We start from the raw sequence: 21844 nt of genomic DNA, 5'->3' as shown, positions 1-21844 counted from the left end.
TTACGATACTCTTTTACGCATAATACAAAAATATAGAAACAAATATATTCCAAAAAAATCAATTTCATCCAATAACTTCATGTCAAAAAATTGTAATACATTGATATTAAAGGGATTTGATTGTACATTGTTATTAAGAGGTTTTCCCTAACTATGTAACCTAATACTACATTGCTATAAAGGGGCACCTTCTTGTTTCAATAACCCGTCATTAAACTATCCGTAGAAGCTCTAAAACCCTTCATGTATCCGACCAATCATCATGTCTCTTAGCTTCAATATCAATCCTAACTCTTGATAAAGAACAACACGAAATCCTACGAAAATTGTCTACATGTCAAATGGATTTATTCAACAAAATTTAATAAATAGTTTTGTACTCATATTTAATATATCACATCATATCATATATGACGCAAGTGACACAAAATAAAAAGTCAATCTACCCTCTACAAACTTATTTCTATTGAGGTTTGCTAGTTAATAGTTGTGAACAAGCATGACTTAACCTTAATAATAAGTCGACATTAATAGTAAGAAGAAGATTATGAGAGATACAAGTACCTCCCGATAACTTGTATAAAATGTCTATTGAGGTTTGCTAGCCCCTAGGTTTTATATATAAAATTTCACTCACATCAAAATCAAATTATTAAGATTTAAAGGTTACATTACATGAATGATTTAACCTTTCCTTGGTCCTTAGTGTTGGATTAGTGTCTAAGTCCATAACTATAATTGGTATGTACTTGACCCGACTCGGCATGGTCCATTTGGGTTGCATGGCATCGGAACATTTGGATAGACCGTTTGTGAAGAGATGACATTTGTGACATATTAATATATTATAAGTTCTAATATATTAATATAAAATCATTTTATTTAATTAGTATTGATAAGGAATAAATTTGGACTTAATTTACTGATCAAAAAGAGACTAATTAAATATATAGGGATTGATAGATTGCTAGGAAACATGTAATAGCTTAGTTTTCATTTAAATCTGCATTTTAAAGAAAAGTTTTTTCCGCATTTCATAATTAAATAAAATTTTGTTTTACTTTATTTTATATCTCCTTGCAATGGCATTTATGAAAACTTGATGTTTGTATGTTTCTAGTAATATTGAAAAATATGAATTTAATTCTTTCATTTGTGGTGGTATCTAAATTAACCAAATAATATAAGATTCTCATCACCCAAGGTTTCAGTTGGATAGAAACTTGGAATCATACAAGTTGTACAGTATGTGGCTCAAGTGAAGGACTAAGTGATCGAGTACACATTCTTGTGCACTGGTCAAGTGCACCACAAAAGATCAATAAGAATATACCTCATGATTTACTAAAGTTTAGTAAATATGGTTTTACTTACAGGATTAAGTATAATTCTGAAGCATTGGAAAATTTTCAGTGTATGGCAGGACGGATGAGAAGAATCAAATTAGGCAGAAGGATAAAAGTTTCTCAAATTTGTAAAGCTGGGAGAGCACTTTACTATCATGTTTTTTGTTCATCTTAATGATTAAGAAACCATATCACAATTAGTCCTCTAAGGAAATCTTAGTGCATTCTTATGACTAAGAAGAGGTATCTTGAATTGTTGGAATGGTTAAATCAAGAAGATGAGTCATACTTCATTCCAAAACAAGTCTTAGATTCATACTCTAAGACTGTAAGTTGAGTGACATTTCTTAAAGAAAGGTTTAAAACACTTTTAAAATGTAAGAGTAAAAGTGTCCTACTCTTTTACATTTTGAAATTGGTAAGTTGTGATGTTTTGGATAAAACAGAGACCAACTTAAGGCCAATTGTGTGAAGAGTTTGTCTTGATAAAGAATCTACACTATCTCTTGAATATTTGGCAAGATAGTCTTATATGTCAAGGGGACAGTGGGAGTCTTAAAGATCCTGCAAAGAATTTCAAGATCAAATCAAGAATAAAAACTTGTAGTTTAACACTAGCAGACGACTTGAGGTTTATAACCTATCGTGTTGACATATTTCTATTTCTATGCCCATTCCAGTTAAATTTTGCTTTGGATATGAGTTCTGAGAGTACTCAATTGGTTGCATAACAACTTGGAAGCAATGCAGGCGCTGAGCTGCCAGGTGGCAAGAAATTAAGATTGAGTTCAGTCCATATGAGTTTGGATTTGTCATTATCCTTGTCTTGTGATTATGGTTTTGAAAAATTCACATGGATAAGAACACATACACCATAAAATCTAAGTGTCATTAGGTTTCTCTCCGATTCATGAAAATGATGGTGAGGAAACACTTTCACTAAGTATATTTTACGTAGATAACAGTTGTGATATTTGCATTCTCATAGTTCTGAAATTTTTTAGACACACATGTATGCTATCTAAGGAAAGGTGTATGATATTGATCAAATTTTTATCAAAGCATCTCGTATCAAAAGTCTAAACTTTGGTAAGAAAGTCAATAAAATATTGATTTCTAGAAGTCCAACTGATTTCTGACTACATGTTAAAGCTAGTGGGAGCATAAGTGTTATGCTAATAATCATTGTGTTAGTGGGAGCATGATAATTATTATTATTATTATTGCAAGATAGCAATGTCCATTATAGAAAACAAAAGTTTCAATTGGGAAAAAGTTGTTTTGCTATAATTAAGGGAGAGGAAATTATACTTCATTTCAATTATAAAAGCTTAGATTGAGGTCTTAATCATCTTTAGTCAAGGATATATATATATATATATATATATATATATATATATATATATATATATATATATATATATATATATATATATATATGAATTTTATGTTGGTATGGCTCAACATGACAAAATTCTATATATGGGTCTATTATTTGCGTTCTAAAATTCGATTGTGATTATGACATCCCTTTTCATAATCTGAATTATGAGAACATGGCAAATAGAAATAGAAATATTATAGCAAAAGACTGGTCTAGTCTTTGTGTGAGACATCATGAATCGTGTTCCATATGCTTCGGATATAGGGCGGATTGCATGTGCTATAATATTCATTATTTCTAAAATTTTCCAAATGCCTAGGGCATTAAGAAGGTAAAAGGTCTAGAATTGGATGTGACTAAAATGATTAAGCAATTGTCGAGGACAATCTAAGGTTTACCAAAGATTGGTTGCTTAGGGACAGTTGGAAGTATAATGTTAATTTTGGAAAGACCATATTGACATATTCTGAGAAGAGGAACTCTTGGTCAGAAGTAATAGTCAAAATGAGAATATAGAAATATTCCCATAGGTGGAAGTTATTCATCAAATTTGTGTAAGATTAGGAAACTTAATGCATGAAGGATGTTTAAAGCAATGTACTTTGAATTTGAGACTTCGTTTCCATGGAATGATCTCCATTGGAATACTCTATAATGTCTGTTGACAAGTCTTTGTGACTTTGTGCATAATCATTACAAGAGGATCAATACATATAAGTTTAGAATCTAACAGATTTAGGTAAATGGCAGTGTTGAAACATAAAAGTGACACTCTTGAACTCAGCTACCACAACCATCTCTCAACCGCAACGGTTCAGCATCCGCAATCAATTCAGCACACGGAGACAGCTCTTCATCAGCAACCGCAATCAATCTGCAGTCTACTTAATTACTTTTCTTATCTTTATATAATACTCTATTATCCAGCATGCCTTGCACGACTGCTCATAGAGTTGTAATTTAGTTCTAGGACTCTATAAATAGAGACTCACTCTGCTATATTAGACACAACTCTTTACTCTTGCAAAAACACTTCTATATCATCACTGATGACTTGTGAATTATTCTAAATATATTTCTCCAAGTTATCTTCTTCATTTCTCTATCTTTCTATTCTTCTTACTCTAAATTGTTACTGAAACATACCAAACTATAACCTATCTCCGGAGCAAATCTTTAAGACTTAATCACTAAGCTTGATCTTCCTTATTGACTCAGAATGAATGCATTCCTTGTTACGAATCAGCTTAAGTGTATTCTTGATATAACAATTGTTGTCATTTATATTTCTTTACTTTCTGTAACTAACTATCTAACTATCTAACTATATTATTGTTGACCTTTAAGATCCTTTGAGATTAACTATTCCGCAATATACTTGTTCTAACGTTTGTTCAAGTGTGTCTCCAAGTTTTTCTCTCAACAATTGGTATCAGAGCCAAAGTGGTTGCTTCTTGAATATCGCTACTCTGATTTTTCATTAGGCCCTCTATACCACTAAAGCTCATTTCTTCTTCAAAAAAAATATTAATAAAAAAAACAAACCATCTCAAATGGCACAATCGTTATCTCTGAATGTCTCCAATAGTGTTGCTGGTTCTAACCGAGGTCTAATACTAGTAGCAAATGAATATCATCATTGGTCACAAAGAATGGAGAGGTAATTAAGAAGACTGGGAAGAGTCGTATGGCGATCCGTGGAAGAAGAACCACACGTTCCAGTTCTTACACTAATCCAAACTGACGACGCTGCAACCAGGCTAGGAGGAGGTCAACCAGCCATGAGCCGTCCCACCAAGGATGATCTTGATAAAATGGAAAATGATGTTGTTGCTTTCTATGAAATTTCCTGTGGTGATGCTCTTGACAACTTTGATATTATCATAAACTGCAATTCAACGAAAGAGATCCGGGATGTACTTAAGAATCTGTACGAAGGCTCAGAACAAGCACAAGACAAGAAGCTCACTACAACACTCAATGACTTCAACAACTTTAAAGCTCATACTGGTGAAATTTTGGAAGACTCCTTCAAGAGGTTCAATCTAATAGTCACGAAGTTATCCAATGCGGGTACCATCCGCAGTAATCATGAAACCAATATCCAGCTTCTTAATGGTTTAGGAAGACATTGGACTATCGCCAAGATGATAGTTCAAAGAGACAGGAAGATTCACTCTTTGTCACTCTACAAGCTCTATGGAGAGCTTCAAGCACAAGAATCCATTGTACTCAAAGACTGTGCTGACTTCGGAGGACCGCTTGCTCTCATAGCACAAGCCCCACCGCAGTCACCCTACTCTTCATCGTATGACACTCCACCACAGTCATACGAAGCGGATTCTGAGTATGATGATGAATAGGAGTTTCAGAAGGCTATTGCTCTAGTTAGTCAACAGTTCAACCGTATACCACCTCCTTCCTTCCGCAAGAATCAATAGTTCAACAAACCTCCATTCAACTGTAACTTCGGTTCTTAGAACAATCATTCTCGATACCCCAAAGGCTCTCAGAACAATCAACCAAAGGAGGTACCGCAGTCTCCTCAGAACACTGACTCCGGTACTCAATCAGAAGCAAGACTGATGTAGTGATTTGTCACAAATACAATAAAGAAAATCACTTTGCAAAAGATTGTAAAGCCAATGTAGTCAAACACAGAGCATTCTAGCTTAGAATGGCTCAAGAGCTGGAAGAAAAAGAAAAGGCAAGGGAATATGTGGCCCATATCAAAAGAGACCATCAAGTTTGGCCATTCGGAGACGACGAAGAGACCATCAGCAGTGTTAAAGGAAAAGGGAAAATCTGCATGCTGGCCACTGTGGATGATGATGGGTCAACAATGTTGGACAAAAACTACTGCTACATGGCAAGGGATGGAACTCTCAGCATCGTCGAACAGGTAAAACTCATGATCCAAACTTTAAATTATAGTATGCATGACTGTCAACCCTACATAGATGAACTTAATGACACTTGTGTTGCCGTCCTTACAGACTATAACAAAGCCTTAGATGAGAAGAACATTGCGCCCCAAGAGATGTTCCATGTAAGAGGACAACTGGATCACAAGAGACTTAAGATGGCTATGTTAGAGAAGGATCTAGAGTTAGAGAAAGATGCTAGAATGTTAAGTGAAACCCAATTAGAGATAGCTTTGAACCAGAGAGATTTAGCTTAGAGAGAAATTGTATGCTTAAATCTTTTAATTGAAAAATTGTTTAATGAAAGTGAGGCTACTGAAAATTTGGTAAACAATGGAACCGTGGACAATACATATAATTGTGGTTGGTCTAATGGTAAACAATGGAACCCCGGTTCAACAAAGATAGATTGTATGTCCCTCCTGATAGAGAATTTCATTTTCCTGTCAATCACAAGACTTTTCCCGAAGATATCAAAACTCACTTCGGCAGACTAGACAATTTAAGCAATAATTGTGTCATCAAGGAAATATTGCCTGAGGCTTCTGGTCACACATGTGATCAAATTCCTATCAGTGGCACCATCCATTCAAATTCTCGAACTTCATCCATAATTGATGAAGAGATTGTTGTTGAAGGCCCCAAAGTCTCAAAGGACTTTCCATCTTTGTCCTCAAACCTCAGTGTCCCACATTGTAGTCGAATGTCCCAGAAGTGTCCCACTGCAGTTCCATCGAAAACCTACTCTGCGGTAGTTACATCATCTCTACCAATGTCATCAGTTCAAGAAACCACAACCCTTCAGCCAATATTTCATGAGTTACCTATAGAAAATTTTGAAGTAGGTCAATGCTCTCAAATTCCAGACTCCTCAAGTTCTGATGATTCAAGCCCATGTTTTCAAAATCATTCGAAAAATTCTAGGAAACCGCAGTTGAATAACAATGACTGCTGTTCACCAAAATCTTTGGCAAAAAAGGCTTTCAAAGAAGAAATTAGATCTAGAGGCACAAACAGACAAAGTCTTTCAAAAGATAAAAAAAACATGTGAGAATTCCAAAATCTAAGAGTCCGGAAAAAATTGTTTTCACAAACTACATTTCAAAAAACTCTTCTTTCATGGAAACAAGCAAAAAGGGAAGTCCAGTTTCAAAAGTCATTCCTGCTACTTCTGACACTACCCAAAAAGGTGTCACAATTGTAAGAAACTACGTTTTTCAGGCCTATTCCTCAAATGACCCTAATTGGAAAGGAATTTTACCCACTCCAACACTTTTAAAATCACATCAAACTTTCAACAAATAGAAGGGTATCTTACCAAATCCACCTAAAGGGACTCAAAGATTTACACGTGCTAAACCTCGTTCAAAACAAACTTTTCAGAAACCAAACAACATGTATGTCAGAAGTTACCCACCTCGGACCAGTACCAAGTCCAATTCACTCTATAGACCGCTGACCAAGCAAAATGTCAGATTCAATGACAAATTCTCTCTTTGTAAATGTCGGTGTAGTTGTCAAAAGGTTTTATCTCATGTCAAATCAAATCAAAGTTAGAAACCTTGTATTTTTTCCAAGACTCACAACAATCCAAATATGAACAAACACCCAGGACTAGGTCTAAAAGTTGACAAAAGACCTATCCATGCAACCTCGAACTATGCATCATTCAGAAATACATCAATTGTCCCTAGCCCCAAACTTGTTTGGATGCCTAAACTAACTGTTTAATTCTCAGGCTTTGTCCAAGGAGGAACAAGAAGAAGAATGGTTAATTGACAGTGCCTGCTCCTTGCACATGACCGGAAGGTTAGAGTACCTGCGGGATTTCAGGCCTATATGCAATGGTGGAAATGTCACGTTTGGCAACAATGCAAACAGTGTCATCCGAGGTTACAGTGTTCTCACTACAGGAAATTTTTCCATTCAGAAGGTTGTTTATGTGGAACGTCTTAAACACAATCTCGTCAGTGTTGGCCAACTATGTAAAGCAGGACATCGTGTTGAATTTGATGATCAATTCTGTTACATAATGACGGGTGACCGAAGCGCTTGATTAATCAAATCTCGCTCCGAAGGCACGACGTATCCTCTGGATGTTTCTCTCATCATTGGTAAACCGCAGCTGTGCTTCCTGTTCAAAGTTGTATCCGAAGTCAGCTGGCTATGGCACCGCAAGCTAGCTCATCTCAACTTCCGGTACATCAACAACCTGGTCACTGGAGAACTAGTCCGTGGTCTCCCTATTCTCAAATTCGGCAACGACATTCTCTATCCAGCTTGTGAATGTGGCAACCAATCAAAATCAAGTCACCCTCTAATAATGGACTCTTTTATTTTTGAACAACTGGAGCTGTTACACATTGATCTCTGCGGTCCCTCAAACGTAGCCAGTCTCCACAACAAAAAATATATACTAGTTATTTTTTATGGCTATACACGCTTCACATGGGTCTTCTTTCTTAGACTCAAATCAGAGACACCACTGATCTTCATCAACTTCATCAAAGAAATCGAACTTCAGATCACGCTTCCAGTTAGACGCATCCGCAGTGATAATGGAACCGAGTTCACTAATCATCTTCTCAACAGTTTCTTGGTTTCCAAAGGCATGTCTCACAACTTCACAGCACCCTATACACCGCAATAAAATGGTGTAGTAGAAAGAAGGAACCGCACATTAGTAGAAGCAACCAGATCCATGCTTAACTTCGCCCAACTTCCTCTCTACTTCTGGGCTGAAGCAGTAGCAACCGCAAGCTTTGTTCAAAACCGAAGTATCGTGTGCAAACGCCTCAATAAAATACTATATGAGGGTCTCAACAGCCGCGAACCAAATGTTCACTTTTTTCATATTTTTGGATGTAGATGTTTCGTGATCAACAACAGAGACCAACTCAACAAGTTTGCACCAAAGTCTGATGAAGGTATCTTCCTTGGTTATTCCACTAACAAAGTTGCGTATCGTGTGCTCATCAGACGTACAAGGCTGATCGTTGAAAGCTTTGATGTTAAATTTGATGATTCTCACACCCTCAATCCCCCTCCGTCCACCGAAAGCACCATAATCATGGAATGTGACATTCCTGCCTCTTCAAGACCTTTAAATCTAGTTGAAGTCAATTATGACGAACTTTTTGATCCTGTCGAAATGGCAAAGCTATCCGAAATTTTGGGGTCACCCGAAGCTCAACAACAACATGCTGATGTATCTGGACCATCTCTATCTAAAGTAGTATCTCTCATTACTTCATAGAGAATATTGACACTAGAACCGATCCAAGGATTGTCACTCTCCCATCTGCAGTCCAGGGGGAACTTCTCAGGTTCCAGAGGAACTCTCATCTACAATCCAGGGGGAACCTCAACCTTTCCCGGTTACTCAAGAAAATTCTGCTCCAATAGATCAAGATGATTCTGCAAGTTGTTCTCAAATCCAGGGGGAACTGCCATCTCCAACCAGAGATTCCTCTGACATCCAAGATATCCCTTCTACCGCAGCTGCTGATCATCTGCTACCACGTCTTCATGTATGGACAAAAGACCACCCACCAGGTCAAATTATTGGCAACCCATCCGCAGGTATCCAGACTCGGTCTTCCAAGGACTTTTCTGATCACTGCCACTATGCAACATTTATGTCCTCGGTAGAACCCAGAATGATCAAAGAAGCATTGCTTGAACCGGACTGGATAGCCGCAATGCAAGAAGAACTAGAAGAATTTGAAAGAAACAAAGTATGGCAACTTGTTCACCTCCTACAAGGTTATACTATTGTTGGTACAAGATGGGTTTTCAAGAACAAGCTAGATGAATCTGGCGCAGTCATCAGAAACAAGGCAAGGCTTGTTGCCAAGGGGTATAGTCAACTGGAAGGCATTGACTACGATGAAACATATGCTCCGGTAGCACGCATGGAATCCATCCGGATCTTTCTAGCATACGCAGCTCACACAAATGTCAAGGTACACCAGATGGACATTAAGAGTGCTTTTCTCAATGGGGAACTAAAATAAGAGGTTTATCTTCAGCAACCTCCAGGATTTGAAAATGTTGAATTTCCAAACCACTGCTATAAGCTTGAAAAAGCAGTCTACGGTTTGAAACAAGACCCAAGAGCTTGGTATGAGACACTCTCTGAATTCCTTGTCTCATCTGGGTACAAGAGAGGAGTGATTGATCCCACATTATTCAGAAAAGCAAATGGTGACCATCTTATGATGGTACAAATATATGTGGATGATATCATCTTCGGGTTGACTGATCAAGGCATGGTAGATGAATTTTCTAAGCTCATGACCAACAAGTTCAAAATGAGCATGAATAGAGAGATTAACTTCTTTCTAGGTCTTCAAGTCAAACAAATTCAGTAAGGAATATTCATTCATCAAGAGATATACACCACTGAACTTCTAAAGAAATATTCAATGGACAACTGTTGTTCTGCTAAGGTCCCTATGGCCTTCGGTTATAAGATCTCTGCTTATCCCTCCGGTGAATCGGTGGATCACAAGACTTATAGAGGTATCATTGGTTCACTGATGTACCTCACCGCAAGCAGACCTGACATTGTCTTCGCAACTGGTGTGTGTGCAAGATACTAGGCTGATCCAAAAGTGTCATACATGACCGCAACCAAACAAATTCTTCGGTATCTTAAAGGAAACAAATCTATGGGCCTATGGTATCCCGCAAGCAATCACTTCAGCCTACAAGCCTTCACAGATGCTGATCATGCCGGATGCAAGCTCGATCGCAAAAGTACATCTAGTGGATGTCAATTCTTAGGAGGAAGACTTGTTAGCTGGTCTTCAAGAAAACAAACTTGTGTATCTCTATCTACTGCAGAAGCCGAGTATGTGGCCGTAGCCAGCTGCTGTTCCCAAGTTCTTTGGATGAAGACACAATTGCTAGACTACGGGTACATAATGCTGCGGATACCAATTTACTGTGATTCTAAAAGTGCTATAGCGATCTCTCATAATCCTATTCATCACTCCAAGACAAAATATATTGAGTTACGGTATCATTTCATCAAAGATCATATTCTGAAAGGTAGTATTGAACTCATCTTTGTTCCTACTCATGACGAGATTGCTGATGTTTTTACAAAATCACTTGACTCTACAAAACTCAATGCATTCTTACAAATGTTGGCAATGATGAATCCAGACCCGCAATTCTTTCTAAAGTGTTAGCTACCGCAGACCATCATGGGTCTCCATTGCGGTTCTAACTGAGAATTACATATGATAGATGGTTTTGGTACCGCAGTCTAGATACCGCAACCATATGTCATACGTATATCTCATGGGTTCTAATGGTCTTTTATTTCTAACTCTTGTACAAGTGTTTTTCTCACAGTTCCTCACTGCAATCTTTCCTTTGTTCATCCGCAATGAAGTTTCTCAAACCGCAATGATGATTCCACCCACAATCATCTTAAATATCTTCCAACAGTTTCATTAACTCTTGAATCTTTGTGTGCTATTTAATGATCTTTCATTAAATAAAATAAAAAAAAACATTCCCTTTACAAACTGTCACATTCTCTTTCTGAATAAACCCCGTATCAGAGCTATTTTAGGGATGATAACAAAGAGAACGATTTTCCAATAAACTCATCCTTAATTTGTCCTTTCCTCTCCCTACCACGTCCCATCAATTACAACTTTCTCTCTAATCACCCCATGATTATCTGACGTATTGACATTCGTCTAATCCTACATTAAATGCAATCCCCTTTTGGAAATCTCTCAAAATCTTTTTTTAAACCCTTCGTGTGGCTGAGATTTAATCCATAAAATTATTGATTCCCCCCAAAAAACCCATTCGACTTCTTACCCTCTTCTATCTTTTTACCTAGGGTTAAAATCTTTTCAACCTCCTTTATAAACCCGTCTTCTTCCAAATAATCCTTTACGCTCTCTGATTATTGATTGTTCTCTCAACCTTCAAAAACTCCCATAACTCTCAACAACTCCATTTTCTTATCTCCCAATGGCGAAATCAGGTGCATCCAAGAAGCAATGCAAGGCTTCAGGTTCTATGAATCCAACTGGTTCTGACTCTCCAATGTTAGCTTCAAGCAATTTCAGAGCAGTTTTTGAAGATCACCCGTCGTATAATGCCCCAACCAAGATGATGATCAAGTTTCTCAAGAACCATATTCTATTTTGTCCATTTGATGCTTTCACAGACGTTGTTCCTGTTTCTACACTCTTCAAGTGTGCCTTTTCTGCATACCGTCCATTGGAGAACCCCTAAGAAGTGCATCTCAACCTTATCAATGATTCTTTTGTCATCTTGACCAAAGAGAAGTTCTTGTCCGCCATTAATCTTCTGATTCACCCTCCATCAAGATTTTCACACCGTCATTATCTGACATCACCACCTTACTCTAACAGATGGGATATCAGAAACCGATATGAGGGATTGGTGAGTTTAAGAGGAACCAACTGCCTGCGGTTTGCCAGTTTGTGTGTCACTTCGTCATTCGTTGCTTATCCGGAAGAACCGAAGGCATTGACAACATGGGTTTGAAGCTGCTTGAACTGGTATGGAGCATCTACACAGGCCACGATGTCAACTATGGCCAGATTCTTTGGGATGATTTTCTTCAATATATCCCCAAAGAACACCCAAGGGAGAACCCAACAGAGCTCACATTTGCTCGATTCTGGTCACTGTGCATCCCAGACTTACATACGGATGCTGGCATTGACATTGGCAGTGACATCAACTTCTTTGTCACTAAGGATCTCAAAAGGTACAATCCCTCTTCTGATCAAACTTTATTTGGACCTATCTGCAGGCTTCCCACCCACTTTCTTACCTTGCTTGGTCTTCATATTGTTGATTTCTCAGACCACATAGAGGCTACAGAGGGTATTGCCCCATACCCTTCTACCCCACCTCTTCCATCAGCAACCATTCTCCCTGAGGGTACCGCAGTCCCCTCTGCTACTACACTATCTAACCTTTCTCAATGGAGAAAAACGGTGGCATCCAAGAAGAAACATAGCACACCTAAGAAGTCTGCTCCAAAACAAACCGCACCCTCAAAGAAACGCAAAACCAAAACCACCACTGTATCAAGTAGTGATTATGAGGAAGATAGACAACCAATATCTATCCTCAAGAAAGAAAAACAACTGAAACCTCTAGCCATATGCGTGACCGGACCGATACTGAAGCCTCTCAAAAGGCTCTGGTAGTCCTTGGAATGGCCGCACATCCATTCAATACCACACTCAAATACCACTCAAGCTCATCATGTGAGATTGTTTCATAATCTTCATCATCTGAACGTGGAGACAGCCCCCCAGTTATATCTCAAACAGATAAATCTGGACATCGTCCTAAGGTCTCCAGGGCTTCCCGACTGCACATTTTTTCTTTCGAGAAGTTACACTCCATCCTTTTGAATATATCCCAAACAATTCAAAGACCAATCCATCCGCATGGCACTTCTTTCGCCAATGCTAGAACTGGGCCGAGGCCAGACTTGACCACGGGTCAAGGAGCCCAAGGAAGCCCAGGAAATCCTACTCTGCTTCCATCCTTTACAGGTGTTTTAGGCACTGTGAGCACACATGTGCAAGGATCCGTGAACCCAAGGGACACCTTGGTGCGTACCCAAAGAATTGACGGCAATGACTTAAGTGATTCTTGGAGTCGGTATCAGCCAACTACTGATGCCGAAATCAAGAAATATGATGCCTTTCGAAGGGCCTTCCAAGCCCGCAAGGAGCAACAGATCAAGCAGCAGCAACAAAAAGAACAGGAGATCCAGTCTGTGGCCAAGTATTGGGAAAATTCCATCAGCAATGCCCATACCATTGCCACAATCCAAAAGGTTCAAAACTGGGTGGATCAGATGGCAGAAACCATGTTCAAAGCTCAAGCTGCTGGCGCAACCGCAGGTGCTTCTAAAGTTCCTCCTACTCCAATTCCTACAGTCAATCCATCACAAGACGAATGGCCCGCAATCGATCTCAGCTCAGCCGCTACCTTCGGTCTTGATGATGAAGACATCCAAGAGATCAACAAACCAAACCCTTCAGACGACGACCTAATGATGTTTGAAGAAGAAGAGGAGTCTAGTGGTTCTCAGCATTCAACTTCAAAGCCTAAAGAAAAGAAAAAGAAGAAAAAGAAGGATGCTGTCACCAGGAAGGAATTCCTAAGTCTCCAAGCCAAACTAGATCAAATTTTAGCTGCGGTTAAACCTACCCAACCTCTACCTAAAGACACTCCAGGACCGCAATCATTGATTGAGCGCATTGAACGACTCGAGACGAGGGAGTGTATGGCTGCTGAGCGCATCTCTCTCAAAGTGGAGATGGGGATCCAGTCCCTTGACAACAATCGCAGGGCTGACCATAAGGACTTCATGGCTACAGCTGAAGGCCTCATTACTCAGGTGACCGCAATCAAACAGGATCTTCAAGCAGCCATTGCGGATCAAGCTGCACAATCTCATAAAGTGATAGATGAGACTCATACTGCTTATGAGTCCACTATCTCTGTTCTTCATGCAACTATCAAACGAATGCAGAAATCCCTTACCTCCAATTTCCATGGCCCTGAGATCCTCCAACTTACCAAAGACATACACAAGCTGCTCTTCAACTCCTTCACTCCAAACAATTCCCAATTGGTCGAGTCTATAAAAGCTCACTTTCAAGAAGTTTGTGCCAAGGTGGATGGACTTCAGCAATCGCTTGAGGAAGCACCTCTGTTGCATCCCTCAAGAGGGGGAAGTGAAGATGAAGTCCACCACTCTGATACTTCCATTCATCAGAGTCCTCCCCTCACCACTAAAAAAATCCCCACACTGCAACCCTCTCCACCACCATCTCCAAAAGATACTCCCAAAAAGCCTGAGACTCCTCCTCACCTAAAAAATCTTAAGGAAAACATGTCATCCGCAAGCTCCATAGACTCCCCTGCCACAGCCTAAAGAAAACATGACTGGAAGGCGGCCAAGCTTGCTGAACTCATATGGAGAGAATGCGGATTCGTTACTATGATTGATGAGTCGTTGATTAACTCATGGGTCAATCCGCTCCGCAGGCTACTTGATGAAGATTACACTCCACACCTCACATATGCTGAACCTACTTCTGATGGATATTGGGATATTCCAATCTTTCCCAATGCCAAATATTTTGCAGTATTTGAATCATTTGACTGCAGCCTCCCTGATCACAAACGACTGCCAATGGAGTTTGAAAGACTTAATCGTTTTTATGCTAGCATGGCTCCTCTGTTGAAAACATATGGTCTAATGATAGACCATCCGCAGTCAAGAACTACAAGATGCGGAAGTTCATGAAGGCTGACTTCGTTCAGTATACCCTCACCAGAAGAGAGCATGACTACATCCGCACTCAGGCAGACTTCCCAAGCATGAATCCGGAAGAAATCTTCCTTATTGCCAGGGTGTTCCAGAACAAGGCAGAAAAGCACCCTAAGATGCAAATGGCGCTTGACAAAGCCAAATCCTTTCTGAGGGATACAGTTTGTGACTTCACCAATATTGATGCGGATATCCACCCCACCATCATCAAGAAGTTTGATCTCCCTCCACTTGAACTTGTGCCAATGCCTACTGAAGGCTTCAAAGAAAGATCACTAGGCGCAACAAACTTTTCTGAACTTGGTATCATATTCAAACGGAAGACTGACAATGTCAAATACTTCATTCCGATGAATACCATGCACCGCCTGCCCAAGAAACAACTTGACGTCTGCAAGACCGCAGTTGAAAGATCAAAGCATACTACTGTAGAAGTGAAATTTGAAATTTCAAGAAGAATCATATGGCTTGAAAATGTCAGGTAGTTCTGGTGGATTCTGATCAAGTTCCTCAAACTTGATAGCTGAACCGAAGTTAAAGAGGTTACTTAGGGGGAAATTGTTGAGACATAAAAGTGACACTCTTGAACTCAGCTACCGCAACCATCTCTCTACCGCAACGGTTCAACATCCGCAATCAATTCAGCACATGGAGACAACTCTTCATCAGCAACCGCAATCAATCCGCAGTCTACTTAATTCCTTTTCTTATCTTTATGTAATACTCTATTATCCAGCATGCCTTGCACAGCTGCTCATAGAGTTGTAATTTACTTCTAAGACTCTATAAATAGAGACTCACTCTGTTGTATTAGACACAACTCTTTACTCTTGCAAAAACACTTCTATATCATCATTGATGACTTGTGAATTATTCTGAATATATTTCTCCAAGTTATCTTCTTCATTTATCTATCCTTCTATTCTTTTTACTCTAAATTGTTACTGAAACATACGAAACTATAACCTCTCTCTAGAGCAAGTCTTTAAGACTTAATCAGTAAGCTTGATCTTCCTTATTGACTCGGAATGAATGCATTCCTTGTTACGAATCAGCTTAAGTGTATTCTTCATATAACAATTGTTGTCATTTATATTTCTTTACTTTCCGCAACTAACCATCTAACTATGTAACTATATTATTGTTGAGCTTTAAGATCCTTTGAGATTAACTATTCTGCAATATACTTGTTCTAACGTTTGTTCAAGTGTGTCTCCAAGTTTTTCTCTCAACAGGAAGGAGTTTGGAATTCTTGCATTTTCAGTAAGGATTTGGGATTGTGAAATGAGAATCGTTGGAATTATGTTCAATCGATCTATTTCACAAAGTAAAGATCATAGACAAACATATTGTGCATACTTGGTGTGTGGCATGACTAGTGTTTAGAAAAACATAGTGTACATGCTTGGAGCATGGGAAAACTATTGTTTTAATTCAAGTATAAAGTTGATAGTTTGAAACAGTATGCAATGAATGATGGGTAATCAATATGGTGATAAATACAGGGTGTTTTATTTATATTCATAAGTTCTGAGACCATGTTGGATTCGATTATTCTTGTGTTTCACTTCGCATGTTTTGACTTCCAGAATAACTAGGTTGTTCTTCCTGAATGACTAAGTTATTCAAACTATCCACAGTCGGTCATATGTTGGAAGTAGATATGAATCAAGACTGTCATGGGTTGGCTTGTAGAGGTCTAAGATGTTGGACAAAGTGGTGCTACAACACTCATGAGTGCTCATAAGTTCTGAGTGTTGGATTTAACCCACACTCATTGGAATCACTTCATGGATTTTATCATGAGACAATAATATCTTATATTATTCAAACCTAGAGATATGAGTTGTTACTATAAGTTAGTTATACATTGATTGCACGAAAACGCATTGGTAACTCGAAGTTACAAAACGTGCTTTTGTGTATGATTCAACAAGTAGTAGAACAAGCGATATAAGTCGAAGTTTATCCATTCCTTTTACCTTCGGGATAAAAGCAATATCTGTGGGCCCCTTGATGATTTAGTGATGAAACCCCGAAGTGCTTGGCCAAGCCAAGACTAATGTGATTTGTTCAATTAGTCGGTCATCGTGAATCGGAAATCGGGAAACAACAAATGGACAGGGAGAATGATTTATAATCCATGTCTCAGTCCATATGATATCTAGAATGGAGGAATATATGCTCCCTTATCTAATGGACAATTCATTGACAAATGTCAGAGTTCATCGACAAGGTCAGAGTTCGACAGCGGCTTTTTAGAGCTACGATTGCCAGTTGGTTTTTGAAGTCATACGCAATAATAGTTTTAGACTTATCCAAGTGGGAGACTGTTGGATTAGTGTCTATGTCCATAACTATAATTGGTATGTACTTGACCCGACTCGGCATGGTCCATTTGGGTTGCATGGCATCGGAACATTTGGATAGATCGTTTGTGAGGAGAGGACATTTGTGACATATTATTATATTATAAGTTCTAATATACTAATATGAAATCTTGTTATTTAATTAGTATTGATCAAGAATAAATTTGGACTTAATTTAGTGATCAAAAAGAGACTAATAAAATATATGGGGATTGATTGTGTAAATCATTCATTCTTATATATGTGGGCTTGTGATCCAAAAATTCCTTATGTTGGCTTTAACCCATGTGGTGACCCATGGATACTCCATGGAGGTTAAAACCCATGGAGCATAAGGAATGGGTAAAGTCATGGGTTACATGGTGTAACCCTAATGTGCACACTATATAAGGACCCCTTTAGCTCAAGAAATTTGCACAAGTGACACATATATGAAGGCTAGCCGATTTGAGCATGAAGTGTCTTCTTCTCATGGTTATTCCATGTGTCGGTGATGTTGTGTGAACCATTTGAGGTGTCACACTTGGGGAACTAGGATCTCGAGCTTCATGGAGTCAACCTACATCAAAAAGTATGTATTCTAACTTGTTATATTACCTAAGTATCAAAAGATTGTATGCTAGATAGGGTAATACCTTGGAATATTCATATTTGCAAGTATAATAGAGAAAACATAGATCCAAGGTATTTAGGGTTGCATGTATACTTAGGAGTGTTAGAATGCTCATAACCTAACACTTCATCCTTCCTTATCTGCGTTGATTGTATTGGGAACATCACGTTGGTAATTTCCAACAAATCTATCCACCCAACCATACTCCTGTACATATCTACATAGAGAAAACACTTGAAACATTTACCATGCTCCTAAATCATGAGGTATGTTCTAAAGAATACAAATAATATCTTTAAACTGTAATATATAATTAAATACCATATATTTTTATGTACAAATTAAGGAGATTACTTTGGCTACACTTGGGATTTTTGCATTTTTTAGAAGAGAAACAAGATTATTCTTGTCAAAAATGAACATAAAGGATCTTGATGATCAGACCGAGGATTTTCTCAGGTCAATTGATCATTTCTAATTTACGTTACATATTTACTATAAGTAAACTGTAAAAGTGAAAACTTACCACATGCATTTCACCTTTTTGTCCATAACGAGGTGGACATGGCTTAGGACGAGAACCGCTTTCAATTGATCCGATATAAAAAGGAATCAAGGTGTCTACTATGCAGCTACTACCACATGAAGATGAAGATGCGACAGGTGGCAATGACCCTAGTGGTGGGGCTGGCTTTTTCACCACATTTATAACCACCCCCACCCCCAATCTGTCCCAGCTTCTTGAACCTTAACATGAAACAAAAAAGATGTATTTAACCTTATCCATATATAATCTTTTGTTCCATTTCCTTTTTCCCCAAGTGTGTTGTCGTTTTCTCAAATTTTTTTAAACATTTAATATTGTTGAAATTGTTGAATATTGTGAAACTTGTATTTCTGCCAACCTAAGAATCAAATTAGTTTGTCTGTATGTTTTCAGCCAAATATAGGAAATTTGAGGAGTATGTATACATGTCATTTATATATATATATATATATATATATATATATATATATATATATATATATATATATACCTTGAGATGATTCTTTAAGTGGAACAGAGTAAGCCGGGAAAGAAAACATAAATATTTTGGGAAAGAAAACAAACATGTTTGTATAAATGGAATATAACACTTAATCCCCGAGTAAAAGTGATCCTTAAACTATGATGTTTTTTGAAATAGCAAAATTCTCCTTCATGAAAATAGAGAAAAAAAAATATTTCATAAAAATATAAAGTTTTTGTATTTAAATAGGAATTAGGATACAACATTCAGACGACTATTCAAGTTGGCAAGGTCTAATCTGGGCCTAAGAAACCAAGACTAGTTACAGAAAAAAAAAGAATAAAGAAAAAAAGGAAAACTGCATGTAAAGTTATAACTGCAATACTTACAGCTGAAAACTTTTGTTTACCTTAGAATACGTTTTTGTGTTGAACCATTCCTTCCCTGCTTCCATAGCATACAAAAGCTTTTAACTTTGTGTCCCAAACCCAAAAAGGTGGGATAGACTTTGTTATGAAAAAAAAAGACAGAAATGCCCTCCTCATATCGATTATTGAATATAGCCTTGGAAAGTTTATTCCTTGTAACACAGATAACTTACATCTCATTAACGCATATGCTTCTATCTTCAGGAAGGGCATTGTCTAAGTCGGATTGCAGGGCCATGAGGTTAGATTGGAGGCTAGAGATCTGTTGCACTAGTCATGGTGTTGGTACATATGTCGACAAACCGCCTTGAACATCTAATAAATAAATAAAAAGCTAATGAAGCTTATTTGACAATTTTATATCTATATTACTTTATTTATAAAGAAAAGGAGTGTAATTTACTTGAATGGATGCTCAAAAGGTCTCTAACACCATGTAAAAAGGTATCTCTGTCATTAACTGCTCCTTGTTCTTGTACATCTGATGTTGCTTGAATTAACACCATGCAACCACTCTAAAAATTAGTAAAAAATTATTTATATGTTTACCTTAGAAGACGTTTTTGTGTTGAACCACATGCAACGCTACAAAACAATTCAATGTGACAACTTATGAAAGAATTCAAACATGAAATGTGCTTCCCCGAACAACAAATACAAATCCTTGCATTTTACACAACAAAAAAGGTCTATAAATTTAGCAGATAATTCCCATAAATACAAAGTTTCAAAGCGCCCAAGGGAACATAACAACACAACACAACAGGGTACAACAACAAAAAAGTACAGCTATGTGCAACAAAAAAATTCTTTAATTGTATTGTTCACTCCACATTAACTCTAATATGAGTTACATGAGCCTTATAATAATACAAAAAATATCCAGATACTGAATACAAAATAGTTTGTTTGTAACGTGTGTTAACCGTCTATTTTCTTGGTTCCCATATAAGAGTAATGATATATATGTATGTGCCAGCAACAAATTATATGTTGAGATTCAAGATCCAAGATCCTCTTCTCTATATTATATGCAAAACAAAAGAACACAATTATTTACCTTTAGTTGAAACAAGATTCTACAGAGCTAAAAACTGATATCTATCCAAAATTTTTAATAAACCATTATATATTGTAAAAATACTAGAGTCACAGAAAGAAATCATGTAAATGCTTAGTTTTTCAATTTCTTTATGGTTTTGCATTTTTACAAACACCTGGTATGCACTATGCAGTTCTACATTTCCCATCAAAATAAAATCAAAAATTCATTCTCTACATACGTAGCTAGAACCAAATATCTTTTTGACTGCCTTAAATAAACACTCTATACTTATATTATATCTATATATGCTCTCACCCATACTCCCACACAATCACATACATGTTTTGGATTGGATCTCTCATAGATCTCACACTATCTCAAAATTTTTGAGAATGCGGAGAGCTCTAAATTAAATAAGAAAATGATAAAGTAAGAGAAAGAAACCTAGGGCATATACATGGAGAAGAAGATAATGATATTCAAACTTGGTGCCTCTTCCACGTTCAACCTTCGATTTCTGATCTTCAACCTCTAACTTGATCCCTATAGTTTCAAAAACCCATAACTGACCTTTTGAGGATGAAGAGTGGATATAATTGTTCTGCCTGAAAACGTTGATATAAAAGCGCTAGTTCTTAAGTGCACACTTGTGAGGTCCAGAAGATAAAAGCCCTAGTTCTTCTTTGATATCGGGTACAAAAAACATTAAAATCACCAGCGTTTTGAGTGTGAGGAGTCGTAGACCCCCAATCACCGACTCCATGAAAGATAATGCGAGGTCTGATTTTTGGCGAAGGCAAGTTAATTGAATTTTTGGGGGATTGGGTTTAAAGTAGAAACTTGTGCAGGAAGATAACGAGGGAGACGAGGTAAAGTTCCAAAATGTCGACTGAAAGTTCTTTTAAATGCTATGTGTATGTTTTCTTCTTGTGTTAACTTTTTCTTTAGTTTATCCACCTACAAATGCGATAATTTCACCCCCAAAAGGATCAAAATTGATTAATTTTCAATCAAGGAATGAGATTCTGTGTGTGTAATGGGATTGCAACTACTTATAATGTTATGTTTTTAACTTTTAACATATTATACTTTATTTATTAGTTCTAATATGTTGTTGTATGTAAACCATTATCATTTTAAAGCTATAACTTTTGAACAATTTTTATAAAATAATTAAATTGTTAATTTAAATATAACCTTACAGGATCAATTTAAGTATAAATTTTAGTTCAACTTAAACAACCCAAAGAATATTTTGTAAATAGTTAAACGCGATAAATTGTTATGTCTTTCTAATAATGATTATAAGTTGGTTAATATGGTTAAATAAGTATAAAACCTAAAGTATAATCATAACTAAA

Source organism: Lactuca sativa, chromosome 3 (assembly GCF_002870075.4).
Source record: "Lactuca sativa cultivar Salinas chromosome 3, Lsat_Salinas_v11, whole genome shotgun sequence".
NCBI classification, from domain to species: Eukaryota; Viridiplantae; Streptophyta; class Magnoliopsida; order Asterales; family Asteraceae; genus Lactuca; species Lactuca sativa.
The sequence above is the reverse complement of the archived record's forward strand: the minus strand, read 5'-3'. Positions refer to the sequence as shown.